Here is a 14684-nt window from a genome sequence, read left to right as displayed (position 1 = left end):
CGGACTCTGCACTGTTAGCCTCTGCTTGGGATTCCCTCTCCCTCTCTCTGGCCCTCCCCCATTCTCTCTCTCTCTCTCTCTCTCTCTCTCTCTCTCTCTCTCAAAATAAATAAAGAAAAAAATTTTTTAAAGGTATCTTTAGAAGAACAGAAGGTTTTTTTTGTTTGTTTTTGTTTTTGTTGTTACAGTTTTTTTTTTTTTTTTTTTTAAAGGGGAAGGCAGATAGGTGGCTCAGTCAGTTAAGCATTTGACTCTTGATTTCAGCTCAGGTCATGATCTCACAGTGGTGAGACTGTTTAGGATTCCCTCTCCCCTCCCTCCCTCCCCACCCTGCACCCCAATGTCCCCTTGCCTGCTTGCTTGCATGCACAAGCTCTCTCTAAAAAACAAACAAAAAACCCTGAAGTTTTTGATTTGATAAAATTTTTCCTTTTGATGGGGAACAACTTATCATTTTTTTCTTTTATGGTAAATGCTTACAAGATTTAATTTAAATCTAGTGTTTGGTAATACTACCTGTTTTTAACTGTTGTTGGTAAAGTCTTACAGATTTGGTTGCTTACACAAACATGGAAAAAAGGATTTCTTATTTAATTCTCAGATAAATTGTCTATAGCATAAGCATTACTGTTTAAGCCATGTGATTGTGATTTAACAGGGCCACTGGAAAATAGCAACATGACCTATTTTCATATATCCTAACTTTGGTGTAATGAATAAACTTCTTTTTTTGGGGAGGGGGGTGCATTTTAAAAAGGTGATTTTATTAAAGCACAGGGATAGGACCTGTGGACAGAAAGAGCTGCCATGAATAAACTTCTTAAATATCAAATCAGAATGCCTCAATAAAACAAATTTGAATGAAACATTCTTTTTCTTTAAATGTTTATTTATTTTTAAGAGAAAGAGAGAGACAGAGTAGGAGCAGGAGAGGGGCAGAGAGAGAAGGAAAAACTGAATCAGAAGTAGGCTCCAGGCTCTTAGCTATCAGCACAGAGCCCAGTACGGGGCTCAAACTCACAAACCGTGAGATCATGACCTGAGCTGAAGTTGGACACTCAACCGAATGGGCCACCCAGGCGCCCCTGAAGGAAACATTCTGTAAAATGTTTTTTAAAACTTAAAGTTTCATAAAGAACATTCACATAAGATTAAATTAACATTTTCCCACATTATATATCTCTTCCTAGAACTGTTAAATTTCTCAAGATGAGAATGCATGAATTTTCACAACTTGCAATAATTTCTAGAAACTTTTAGGTAAATGTTACTACTATCTATATAAAATCAACCTTGAGGAGCAGAGGAATTCCTATGTAAGCTGCTGAAATTATTTAGTATTTTGAGTTTCTATCCAGGAACCACACAGAGCTTTAAGTTATGTTTACTGGCTGTTGGATAATGCCCCAAAAGAAAAAAGATTGAAGAAATAGTTGTGAAATTGTTGGTTAAGCTTTATTGGTTGCCTTGAATAAAGAAATCTAATAAAAACTCATTGCAAATATTTAACTGTGCACACTTAATGCCAGGAATTAAGGAGAGTGGAAGGATATCTTGTCACGTAGGAGCTTGCTAATGGAGAAACTAAGACCAATATCTATAAGGTAAAATATAAGTACTAGTAAGTGCCTGCTCTATATTTCCAGCTCAGCATTTAGCGTATTATTTTGAACACTTATATTTATATGTCCGTCTTGTGTGCTAGGATAGTAAACTATAAGAGGGAAGGGATGTGCCTTATTCTTTAATGAACTCTTGAAATCCAGCATTGATCCATCACTATCAACAGACAAGTGTTCAATAAGCACTTAAACAAATCAAAGTATATGTTGCAGCAAGAAATCACAGCTAGACACAGGAATTATAAAAACAGTAGGGAGAGGTCAAGTTTCACTTGGGTTTTGAAATATGAGTAGAATTTATATGGTAGAGATTGGTCAGGGTGAGGGAGAGAATTCAAGGAGAAAAAATAAGAAACATGTTTAAAAACATGGAGATAAGAAATTAAAGAATATTCTGGGAAAAACATATGTTGTGTTTGGTTACAACAGAAAACAAGTGTAGAAGAATAATGGTAGACTCGGCCAGACAGGCAAACTGGGACCTGACTATAGTAAGGTTTAAACACTTCGTGAAAATGTTTTCTTGGTAGGCATTTAAGATTTTGAGCAGGAAAATGACTTGATCAGACTTATGCTTTAGGAAGATAAATCTAACAGTGGTTTTGCATGGAGGGGATAATAAGCCAGATGCAAATTATAAGGCTAATGTTATATCATCCTTTTTATATGTTCCTGGGCTCAATTTGCTAGTATTTCTTTTTACTATGGTAAAACATAAATAACATTAAGCCTACCATTTTAACCATATTTAATTACATAGTTCAGTGCATTATGTACATTCATGATATTGTGCAACCATCAGCACTATCCACCTCCAGAACTTTTTCATCATCCCAAACCAAAACCCTGTACCTGTTAAACACTAACTCTCCATTCCCTCCTCTCTCCAGCCCCCTGGTAACCACTATTCTGCTTCCTGTCACTATGAATTTAACTCTACTAGGTACTTCATACAAGTGGAATCATACAGTATTTGTCCTTTTGTGTATGGCTTATTTCACTTAGAATAAAGTCTTAAAGGTTCAACCATGTTGTAGCACGTATCAGAATTTCATTCCTTTTGGGGAACCTGGGTACTCAGTCAGTTAAGCGTCCTACTCCAGCTCAGGTCATGATCTCATGGTTCATGGGTTCGAGCCCCGCATCAGGCTCTGTGCTGATAGCTCAGAGCCTAGAGCCTGCTTCGGATTCTGTGTCTCCCTCTCTCTCTGCCCCTCTCTGCTCATGCTCTGACTCTGTCTCTCAGAAATAAATAAACATTAACAAACTGTTTTTTTTTAATTAAAATTCTGCAACTTACATTAAAAAAAAAAAAAGAATTTCAGAGTCACCTGGGTGGCTCAGTGGGTTAAGCGTCCAACTTCGGCTTAGGTCATGATCTCACTATTTGTGAGTTCAAGCCCTGCTTCAGCTTCTGTGCTGACAGCTCAGAGCCTAGAGTCTGTTTCAGATTCTGTGTCTCCTCTCTCTGCCCCTCCTCTGCTCACACTCTCTTTCTCTATCAAGTAACTGATAGTGTTGCCCAGGTTTCTATATCCTTGCTGTTTTCTGTCTATTTGTTCTATCAATTATAGAAAGTGGAGTACTGAAGTCTTCCAAGCATATTTGCAAGGTTTTATTTCTCCTTTTATTTCTATTACTTTTGCTTCACATATTTGGAAGCTCTGTTATTAGGTGTATGTTAATGATTGTTATGTGTTTTGGATAAACTGACCTTTTTTTTTTTTTTTTAATTTTTTTTTCAACGTTTATTTATTTTTGGGACAGAGAGAGACAGAGCATGAACGGGGGAGGGGCAGAGAGAGAGGGAGACACAGAATCGGAAACAGGCTCCAGGCTCTGAGCCATCAGCCCAGAGCCCGACACGAGGCTCGAACTCACGGACCGCGAGATCGTGACCTGGCTGAAGTCGGACGTTTAACCGACTGCGCCACCCAGGCGCCCCTAAACTGACCTTTTTATCATTATATCATGTCCATCTTTATCCCTGGTAAGTTTCTTTGTTCTGATGTTTACTTTGTCTGATATTAAAATAGTCACTCTAGCTTTCTTTTAATTAGTATTTGCCTGGTATATCTTTCTCTCTTCTTTTACCTTTAATTTATCTACATCATTACATTTAAAAAGGGTTTTTTAATAAGCAGCATAGTGTCAGGTCATGATTTTTTACCCAATTGGACAATCTCTTTTAATTGGTATGTTTAAATCATTTATATTTAATATGCTTAATATAGTTAGATTTAGATCTACTGTTTTGTTTCATGTTTATCCTTCCTGTTTGGTTCTGATGTTACTTCCATTCTTGCCTACTTTTGTATTACTTGAAATGTTTTTAGTATTCTATTTTAATTTACCTATTGGCATCTATATCTGTTTGTATTGTATTTTTTTAGTGGTTGCTCTAGGGATCACAATACACACACTTAACTTTTCACAGTCTACTACATTTTTTATTTTACCATTTCAAGTAAACAGAAAGGCTTTGCAACTATATAGGTCCCCTTGCCCTCCCCCTTTATATTATAGTTGTCACACATATCACATCTACATACATTAACCCCCCCCGACAACATTATAACTTTTGCTTTTAATAATCCTGCACATTTTAAAGATCTAGAGAGAAGGAAAAGTACTTTTTATTTACCCATATATTTACTACATATATTGCTCTTCCTAAGGCACATTACAGTTCCAACTTTCCCTGTGGTATCATTTCCCTTCAGTCTGAAGAATTTCTTTTAGCATTTATTTTAGAACACGTTAGCTGACAAAAAATTCTTTTAATTTTTCTTTATCTGATGTCTTTAATTTCACCTTAATTCTTGGGGGACATTTTCACTGGGGAGAGAATTCAAAGTTGACATTTCTTTCATTTCAGCACTTTGAAATGTTGCCCCACTGTCTTCCAGGCTCTGTGGTTTCTTAAGAGAAATCTGTAGTTATTCAAAACATTATTCCTCCATATGTACCATTTTCCTCTGGTTGCTTTCATGATTTTTTAAAATCTGCTTTTCAGCAGTTTGGTTATGATTAAGAGGCACAGTTTCCTTTGGGCTGATCCTGTTTGGGGTTCAGTGAGTTTCTTGACTCCATATATTTGTGTCTCACCAAGTTTGGAAAGTTTTCAGTCATTATTTCTTCAAAAACTTTTCTGCAGCAGTCTTTTTCTCCTTTCATAGTACTCCAGTGACACAAGTTCAGACCCTTTGATATTGTCCTATAGGTTTCTGAGGCCCTGTTTTGTTTTCATCTGTTTCCTCTATATCTTCAGGTTGGTGATTTCTACTGATCTATCTTTGAAGTTGCTGACTCTTCATTCCTATTCTGCTATATCTCTATTCTGCTATTAAGACCATCCAGTGAATACTGTATTACTCAGCTCCAAATTTTCCATCTGGTTTGTTTTTATATCTATTTCTCTGCTGAGAATTTCTCTTTACATTCTTTTTAAGAGTATTTAGTTTGGGGGCACCTGGGTGGCTCAGTGGGTTAAACGTCCAACTCTTGATTTTGGCTCAGGTCATGATTTCACGGTTCACAGGATCAAGCCTGGCCTCAGGCTCTGTGCTGTCAGTGTGAAACCTGGTTGGAATTTTCTCTATTATATCTCTCCCCCTCATCCCCATGCTCTTGCTCTCTCTCTCAAAATAGATAAATAAATAAACATTAAAAAATCAGTTTTACCTCATGGAGCATAGCAATAATAACTATCTTAAAGCCACTGTCTTATAATTCCAACATCTATATCATCTCAGGGTAGGCTTCTGTTGATTGGCTTTTCCCTTAAGAATTGATCAGATTTTCCTGTTTCTTTTGCATGATTAGCAATTTTGGATTGTACCAAATGTCCAACATTTTGGTTACACTGTGAGACTCTAAAAACTCTTAAAATCCCCCAGAGAATGTTTATTTTGTTTGAGAAGGTGATCAACTCTTTTAGGGTTAGATAGGAAGTTCTGTCTTGCCTTTTGTGGGCCATGGTTCTTATGTCAGTTCCATTTCAAAGCTGTGTACTACTCAGGTGTTAGTCTAAAACTTGGATGGTGATTTATATTGTAGGTGAGTTCTCAAAGCCTTTGCTGTTTCTTTGTCTTTGTTAAATGTATGTGAACCTCAGAGGTGAGACCAGGACATGTGTCCATTTATAATCAGAATTAGGAGATTTTCTTATTCAGCTTTCTCCTCTACAGTCTCCCCAACTTTTGAGCTCTCAGGGACCCTTTCCCCCAGTCCTCTGGCTATAAAGTCAGGATATCTGTCAAAGTTTTAGCTTATCACAGTCAGCTAGTCTATATAGGTTGGGATGTTCACAGGTAAAGCAAAAGAAAGATCAAAATATATAGTGGGAATTCTTCCCCATCTTTAGACCACAGGGGTCCTGGTTTCCAGTTCCCATGGCAGAGACAGGCTGTTTTTTGGAATCTTTAGGTGACTGTGCCACCACCATCACTGCCACAGTGGCAGTTCAGCTTTGAGCTACAATTGGCTTCAGGGTAGGGCTAGGAGAGGGAAAAAAGGGGGACTGAGGGAGATTCTTTTCATGCTTTGTAGCTTACAGGAGTCCACTTCTCCAGTTCTGAAACTAAAAAACGAGTTTCTCCTAGTTTTTGTTGTTCTTGTCCATAGTTCTGCAACTTGGCCCACTCTTGAGTCACCATCAGGAGATAAAGAATGAATAAAATCCAGAAATTCACCACCATACTGGTTGTTCTTTAAGCTTTGATTTCCCTCCCCAATATGTCTGTTGTTTACTTGCAGAATCTTCAATTAGTTGCTTTTTGTATTTAGGACTTTTAGTTCTGTTTAGATGTGAGAGAGATGTCTCATAGTGAACTTACATTTTGGCTGGTGCTGGAAGCTTTGGTCATAAGGAGTTATGACATACCCCCATGTAACAGATAATGCCTGAACCAGAATGGATGTGGGAAGGGAAGGGAAGAGAAAACAGGAGAACCACTACTGAACTAGGGCTTAGCAACTGTCTGAGACAGCTTCAGTTTACTTTACTATTACCAAACATGCTACAATACAATTCATATGAATATTTAGCCTTACAAATAATCTATTAATACAAATGAGCATTAGAAGTCCTCTGACCTGTAGCTAAGGAAGTTATACATTTGGGGATATACATAAGTTTTATTCTTGAGTAAATTTTCCTATACAAATAATGCTATACATGCTAGTGCTATATTTCATATGTGCATCATTATAATGTTAGTGTGCTATTCTTCAGTGTGTACACTGGACTGAAAAGACTCTTGTGAGTTGACTCAGAAATCTAACCAACTAAAATATTATTTTTATGAATGCATCCTGATATCCAATTTTTTAAAGTTTTAATTTTTTTATTTGGAGAGAGAGAGAGAGCATGTGCATGAGCAGGGGAGGAGCAGAGAGAGGGACAGAGAAAATCCCAGGCATGTTCCATGCTGTCAGTGATAAGCCCGATGCAGGGCTCGAACCAATGAACTGTGAGATCATGACCTGAGATGAAATCAAGAGTCGGATTCTTAACCAACTGAGCCACCCAGACACCTCCTGATATCCAATTTTTTTAAATGCTAATCATTATCAAAATAATACATGTACATAATATAAAGTCATATAAGGTTTATAATAACAAATAGCAGAACTCTTCTTTAGCCATTACATTCTTTATTACTGTACCTCCAAAGCCACCTTAATTATATACATGACAATTATTACCGCTCTCCATTTATTTCTCATCTAACTTTTCTTGAGGCATTTAAACTTCTTTTTCTATATGTTGTATATACACTACTTCCTGATTTTTAAAAATTCATTGACGATTTAGTTTTCTTATAATACACACACTCTTACATATAAACACACTTTCCCCCATCCTTCCAATAAGTATAAAACCATTCTATAGTCTGTTTATAATTTAGTTATTATAACTTGCAAAGCCATATAGTGTACTATAATTACATTTCCTTTCTTTTACTATATTTTGTTTTCCCAGGAATTAAGAATTGCCTCCTTTTGTTGTACTTTTCCCTCCCTCTCTCGGTTTTCAATGTTTTTACAGCCTGCCAAACTTTCTTAACAAAAAACTATAAATGTCCTAATAGATTCAAAGTATTAGCTGTAAAGTTTTTCCTGGATACCCTTCCTGAAGCCCTTTATTCTTTTTTTAGTTTTTTTTTTTTTCAACGTTTATTTATTTTTGGGACAGAGAGAGGCAGAGCATGAACGGGGGAGGGGCAGAGAGAGAGGGAGACACAGAATCGGAAACAGGCTCCAGGCTCTGAGCCATCAGCCCAGAGCCTGATGCGGGGCTCGAACTCACGGACCGCAAAATCGTGACCTGGCTGAAGTCGGACGCTTAACCGACTGCGCCACCCAGGCGCCCCCTGAAGCCCTTTATTCTTATACTTTAATTTAAACTGACTGATCTTTAGTTGCACAGGGTTCATCATGGGATTCCTTTTTACCACTGTCGTTAGAATTCCTTTACCTCCATCCAGTGTTTGGATTCCCTTTTTCCTGAATGGTTTATGTATCAGTCACAGCAGGCCAAATTATGCTTCAGTAACAAATGACCCCCAAATCTCAATGGTTTACAACGATAAAGATTTATTTCATATACACATTACATGTCCATCATGGGTCACTTTTACCTCTGTGCCATATTATCCTTACTCTAGGATCCAGGCTGACAGAGCAGCCTCTGCCTAGAACATTGCTGGTCATCAGAAGGAAAAGAGACATGGTGAATCATGAACCTGTTCTTAAAGTATCTGCTCAGAAGTGACACAAGCCACTTCTACCCATATTTTACTGGCCAAAGCAATTCATATAGCCATACTTGAGTTCAACAGAGTCACTACATATCCTCCAGGATGGTGGGTCATAGGGGGAAGAACCAAATCACGTAGTCAAGTCTGACACCAACAGAGCAGAGGTATATAAACTTTTGCAGGGAAGCAAAGTTAATAATTGTGAATAGTAAAGCTATCATAGCATATCTTCCTCTTTCTTGTTTATTTCGTCTTTTATGTGAAATGCATCCCCTGCCCTTGTGGATTTATGTCTTTTTGATTTCTTTGTTGTTATTTCAATAGTTATAGGAGAACCATAGGAATGTGTTCAACATGCCATGTCATCTACTAACCAATTAGTTTAAAAGGGCACTGCTAGGACATGGCATGTTTGAAAGAGGAGGACTGCCCATATATTATCTTTTTCATTTAGTGTACCATTTTCCATTATTTATATCAGTTTTTATCAGATCCTACAAATGTCAATAAAGGATTTGAACTGTATTTCTTTCTGAATACAAAACTACCCAATATGGTAAATTCCCTTAAAACTGAGGAGGAGGTTCTAAAACAACTTTGATCTTAAATATCTTGATTTTGCTTTTATCATTTTCTCTAAGCTCCAGGCTTATGTCTGCAATGAAATCAAGCAGCTCAAAAGAATCTTGTTCTAATCCTGTAGCCACACACAATGATACATTCAACATGTTGATCTAACTCTGAAATCTACTTGCCAGTGCTGTCTCTAATGTATCTTAGATATTACGATATATTTGGGAAAATACAGTCTTTTTTAGGTGTACGATGGAAAACACAGTAAATGGTTGCTAAAGGATTATAATACAAAAGAAATGGTCAAATTCAGCTTTTTGATACATTATTTTTATTTGATTTTCTCCTTTCTAATAGCTGAGATACAAGAGATTCTCAACTTAAAAAAAAATTGGGGGGCGCCTGGGTGGCTCAGTCAGTTAAACATCAGACTCTTGGTTTTGGCTTAGGCCCTGATCTCATGGTTCGTGGGATCAAGCCCCATGTCCAGCTCTGTGTTGACACTGCAGAGCCTGCTTGGGATTCTCTCTTCCTCTCTCTCTGCCCCTCCCCCACTCACTCTAGCTCACTCTCAAAATAGAAAAAACTATAACAAAAACACCTTGTCTTTTATTTATATATTTTCATATTTGTATAGTAATACTGGTTTTATTTTCCTAAAGTCTTTCTTTCTCTAGTAACAGAAAGCTATTCAGAAATGGTAATTAAAAGGCATTGAAGGTCATCTGATTTGTTGTATTGGCTTTATGTCAGTGACTAGATTTTACCAGTCACTGCTCTGTCAGCTTTTTTTTTTTTTTTTTAATTTACATCCAAGTTAGTGAGCATATAGTGCAATAATGATTTCAGGAGTAGAACTCAGTGATTCATCCCCTAGATATAACACCCAGTGCTCATCCCAACAAGTGTCTTCTTTAATGCCCCTTGCCCATTTAGCCCATCCCTCACCCAAAACCCCTCCAGCAGCCTTCAGTTTGCTCTTTGTATTTAAGTCTCTTATGTTTTGTCCTCCTCCCTGTTTTTATATTACTTTTGCTTCTCTTCCCTTATATTCATGTTTTGTACCTTAATTCCACATATGAGTGAAGTCATATGATATATATATTTTTTACATTTATTTTTGAGAGAGAGCACAAATGGGGGAGGGGCAGACAGAGAAGGAGACACTGAATCCAAAGCAGACTCTAGTCTCCCAGCTGTCAGCACAGAGGTCAACACGGGGCTAGAACTCACAAACCATGAGATCATGACCTGAGCTAAAGTCAGATGCTTAACCCACTGAGCTACCCAAGCACCCCCATATGATATTTGTCTTTTTCTGACTAATTCGCTTAGCATAATACACTCTAGTTTCATCCACATTGTTGCAAATGGCAAGATTTTATTCTTTTTGATTGCTGAGTAATATTCCATTATATACATACATACACACACACACACACACACACACACACACACACACACATACACACACACACCACATCTTCTTTATGCATTCATCAGTCGATGGACATTTGGGTTCTTTCCATACTTTGGCTATTGTCAATATCAATGCTATAAAATCAACATTGGGGTGCATGTACCGCTTTGAAACAGCACACCTAGATCCTCTGGATAACTGCTGGGTCAAAGGGTAGTTCTATTTTTAATTTTTTGAGGAACCTCCATACTGTTTTCCAGAGTGGTTGCACCAGTTAGCATTCCTACCAGCAATGCAAAAGTGTTCCTCCTTCTCAGCATCTTTGCCAACATCTGTTGTTGCCTGAGTTGTTAATTTTAGCCATTCTGACAAGCGTGAGGTGGTACCTCATTGTGGGTTTGATTTGTATTTCCCTGATGATGAGTGATATTGAGCACTTTTTCATGTATCTGTTAGCCATCTGGATGTCTTCTTTGGAAAAGTGTCTATTCATGTCTTTTGCCCATTTCTTCACTGGATTATTTGGTTTTTGGGTGCTGTGTTTGATAAGTTCTTTACAGAGTTTGGATACTAACCTTTATCTGATATGTCGTTTGCAAATATCTTCTCCCATTCTGTTGGTTGCCTTTAGTTTTGCTGATTGTTACCTTCACTGTGAAGAAGATTTTTGTCTTGATGAGGTCCCAATAGTTCATTTTTACTTTTGTTTCCCTTGCCTCTGGAGACCTGTTGAGTAAGAAGTTGATGAGGCCGAGATCAAAGAGGGTTTTGCCTGCTTTCTCCTCTAAGATTTTGATGGCTCCCTGTCTTACGTTTAGGTCTTTCATCCATTTTGAGTTTATTTTTGTGTATGGCATAAGAAAATGGTCCAGGTTCATTCTTTTGCATGATGCTGTCCAGTTTTCCCAACCCCGTTTGCTGAAGAGACTGTCTTTATTCCATTGGGTATTCTTTCCTGCTTTGTCAAAGATTAGTTGGCCATATGTTTGTGGGTCCATTTCTGGGTTTTCTATTCTGTTCCATTGATGTATGTATCTGTTTTTGTGCCAGTACTATACTGTCTTGATGATTATAGCTTTGTAATACATCTTGAAGTCAGGAATTGTGATGCCTCCAGCCTTGAAAAACCTTGCTTTTTAAACTTTGAAGTATAAAATAAAAAGATTAAGTATTTCTTAAAAGGTAAGCTTTGCTCAAATGCATCACTGATATGTTAGTGCTTTCACTGCTTGGTCCTGGGCTTTTGAAGTTGGGCTTTCTCAGTTCAAATGTTATTTCCATCTCAAAACTGTCATGGATCCTGATAAATTACTAAATCTCTTGAATCTCAGTCTCCTCAATTTTAAACAATAAAAGAATTTCCAAGAAAAAGTCATTAAGAGTCATATAACCCATTTAAAGCCTTGACATGGTACTTGGCAGACAGCAAATGCTCAGTAAATGTTTGTGGAAGAAATGAATTTCAGTCCATAATTAACAGCTGTCTTATTTACTTTTAAAGCTTATATAGGTCAAGCCTTATTATAACGAAGTTTAAAAGCTATAAATCCCTTACTATAATAAAACCATATATTTCGTGTTTGGTCAAAATTCAAAGTTGCTTATTTGTTAAACATCTTTTTTTTTATTAACTGAAGAAACTTTAAGATTTTTACTTCATTTTGCTCTTCTAAATTCATCCAATTCAAGGCAGGGTTAATTGTCTCCCTATGTACCATTTTTTTTTTTTTAATTTAATGAATCTAAAACACTCCAAGAGAAAACTCACCACAAACCTAAATCAACTTTACCTGCTGAAATGTCCAAACATGGCCTATGACACACCTAGACCAAAGTGAAATGCCAAGACCATACAGAGAAGACTCTTGATTACACAGGTCTTGGGGGATATAGAGTCTTAAAAACCATTCTTGAGTGAAGCTGGGTTCATTGTTCAAAGGACAATCTATATGACAGCAGAGAATATGTAAACCATAAGCAATCATTACATAGAGTATTTGAATTTAGAAACATTTGAGAGGTATCTGAGACTCTGAAAGCACCTGGGGTAAACTCTTCTGTGAACCTTTGATGTCAGAGACTGAAAAGGCTTTTACAAATGAACAAAAACCAAAGACTACGGCTGCAAAGGCAATTAGTACCAGATATTAAGGAGAAAATAAAAAGCAAATAAACCCAGAAAGGTAAATAGATCCATTCCCTACCATTCTTTGTTGTTTAACTGATTTCATTTCTTTCTTATGGAAATTATTAGAAATATTTTGTTATGCATCCCAAAGGCTGCCTTCAATTTGCATTCATGTTTAATAGTGCAGAGAACAGTACAGATGATGTAGAGAAAGCAAAAAAAAAAAAAAAAAAAAAGCAAAAAAAAAGCAGAATTTATGGGTTTCTGTCAGGTCTGTCATCTCATTGAGCCTCACTTCTCTCATCTGGTGAAAATGTCTACCCTACAAAATTGTGATTACAAAATATGGTAAAATAAATGAAAATGCCTAGAACAGTGCTGTTCAATGGAAATATAAGATAAACCACAAATGTGAGCCACATATGTAATATTAAATAAAAAATTAAAAGAAGCAGGTGAAATTAATTTTAATAGTATATTTTATTTAACTCAATAATTCAAAATATTATCATTTCAAAAGGTAAATCAATATAAAATTATTAATGAGATTTTTTTACATTCTTTTTTGATAGTAAGTCTTTGCAAATCTGTGTGTATTTTATACTCACAGCACAGCTCAATTCAGACTGGCCACATGTCCAGTGCTCCATGGCTGCTTGCAGCTTGGGGAGACCCTACTAGAGAGCAGAGGCAGCTTGGGGCGACCCTACTATAAAGCCACGGCAAAGCTTAATAGGTTTATTATATCCAAACAGTATTTCTTATTAGATAAACCCTGTGGGACTTAGGAAAGCTATTTTTTAAATCAACCATATTAAAGAGAATTTGTATTTTTATATTTTTGACATAGTATGTGATATATAATACATAATACTGTGATAAGAATTTACAATAAAATACCATCTATACTGACTAGACCAAGTATTTATCCCAAGTAAGAGCAATCAAAAAGGATTATTATAAATCACTAAAGTCATTTATATTTATTTTTGTGGTTATTTTATTAGGATTTTAATTGTATATTAATTTGGCATAGAATCTAATAATCTAAAAAAATAAAACCTGACAGAACTATAAGCATACAAATAATTCAAATACCTATAAGCTACAATTGACTTAACTACACTCCCACCAAAGAAATAGGAGTAAAGAACAAAATTTTCCCTATATTACTAAATTTTTTACTTCACAGGACTTACCATTGGTAAGTCATGTTACAGTTTTAATGGCTTTTTTTCTCATAAGAATTTAACTGTATTCTCTAAATAATAGATGACCACCTTTCATGACAACTTAATTATATGTGAATATAAGTTAAAATACTATATTTCAAAACAATTCACTTAAGTTAAAACATTAAATATTATTTGCATTACACTCATTATTAAAATTACACTGAAGAGTATACAGTCAGCAACTTCTTGTACCTTGACCTCAAAAGCAAGGTGGCAAACGTATGGAAAACATTTCCTAACTGCAAAGTTTTTCTGCAAGTTACGCACAAAGCACAGATCATGCGCATGCACATAAAATTTATATTTAAGGATGCTCTCATTTTCTGTGTATGGAGATGTTCCTGCAGTTTATATACTTTTCATCATTCTTCTCTGGGCTGCCCAATAGTTCAACACAAATGGTCAGATAAGATATAAGAGTAAAATGGAGAGAGAATATCGGATAGGTCATCGCTACCTCATTTCAAATCAGACAAGGCCTAGTTAGTTATCTAATACCACAAAGTGTTATGTAACGTTGAACATTATAAAGTGTTATGAAATTCGTAATGAGCAAAACTCTTTTGGCTTTGGTTTTTCATTTACTATATGTTCAAAAGATGGCAATTCTAGAATATAGGCCCTCTCCCTCAAACATCCTGTCAGGATGTTCAGTCAAGTGATACATAAGGAAAAAGTGCCACTAGCTGAATCACTAATTCTGTATCTGTACACTGCCTATGTGTCTGTCCCTCTACAGTCTCCTGACCAAGAATTCACCTCACCTAGCCCTGCTCAGGCTTAAAATCTCCAGTGGGTTCTACTACAAAGTGGTCTAGCTGCAAAAGACAGGGTTCAAATACTTCCATCATCATATCACATTGTTTTCATTTAAACTTTCTCAAGGAAGAAGATATTCCCTCTCAGCGGGACATGCATTTCCCAAGCTAACTGATGCTGATA

At 36.4% G+C, this 14684-nt stretch overlaps 1 protein-coding gene across 1 annotated transcript in view; it reads right to left on the bottom strand.

The window, feature by feature from the left end:
* The window catches only part of DCP1B (decapping mRNA 1B), a 60005-nt gene that overhangs the window by 33173 nt on the left and 12148 nt on the right, over positions 1-14684 (bottom strand). The window lies entirely within an intron of this gene.

Source organism: Lynx rufus, unplaced genomic scaffold, assembly GCF_022079265.1.
Source record: "Lynx rufus isolate CCGP_SWC_20201006 ecotype Redwood Valley unplaced genomic scaffold, mLynRuf1.p SCAF_7, whole genome shotgun sequence".
Classification (NCBI taxonomy): domain Eukaryota; kingdom Metazoa; phylum Chordata; class Mammalia; order Carnivora; family Felidae; genus Lynx; species Lynx rufus.
This window is presented reverse-complemented; position numbering and strand designations above follow the sequence as displayed.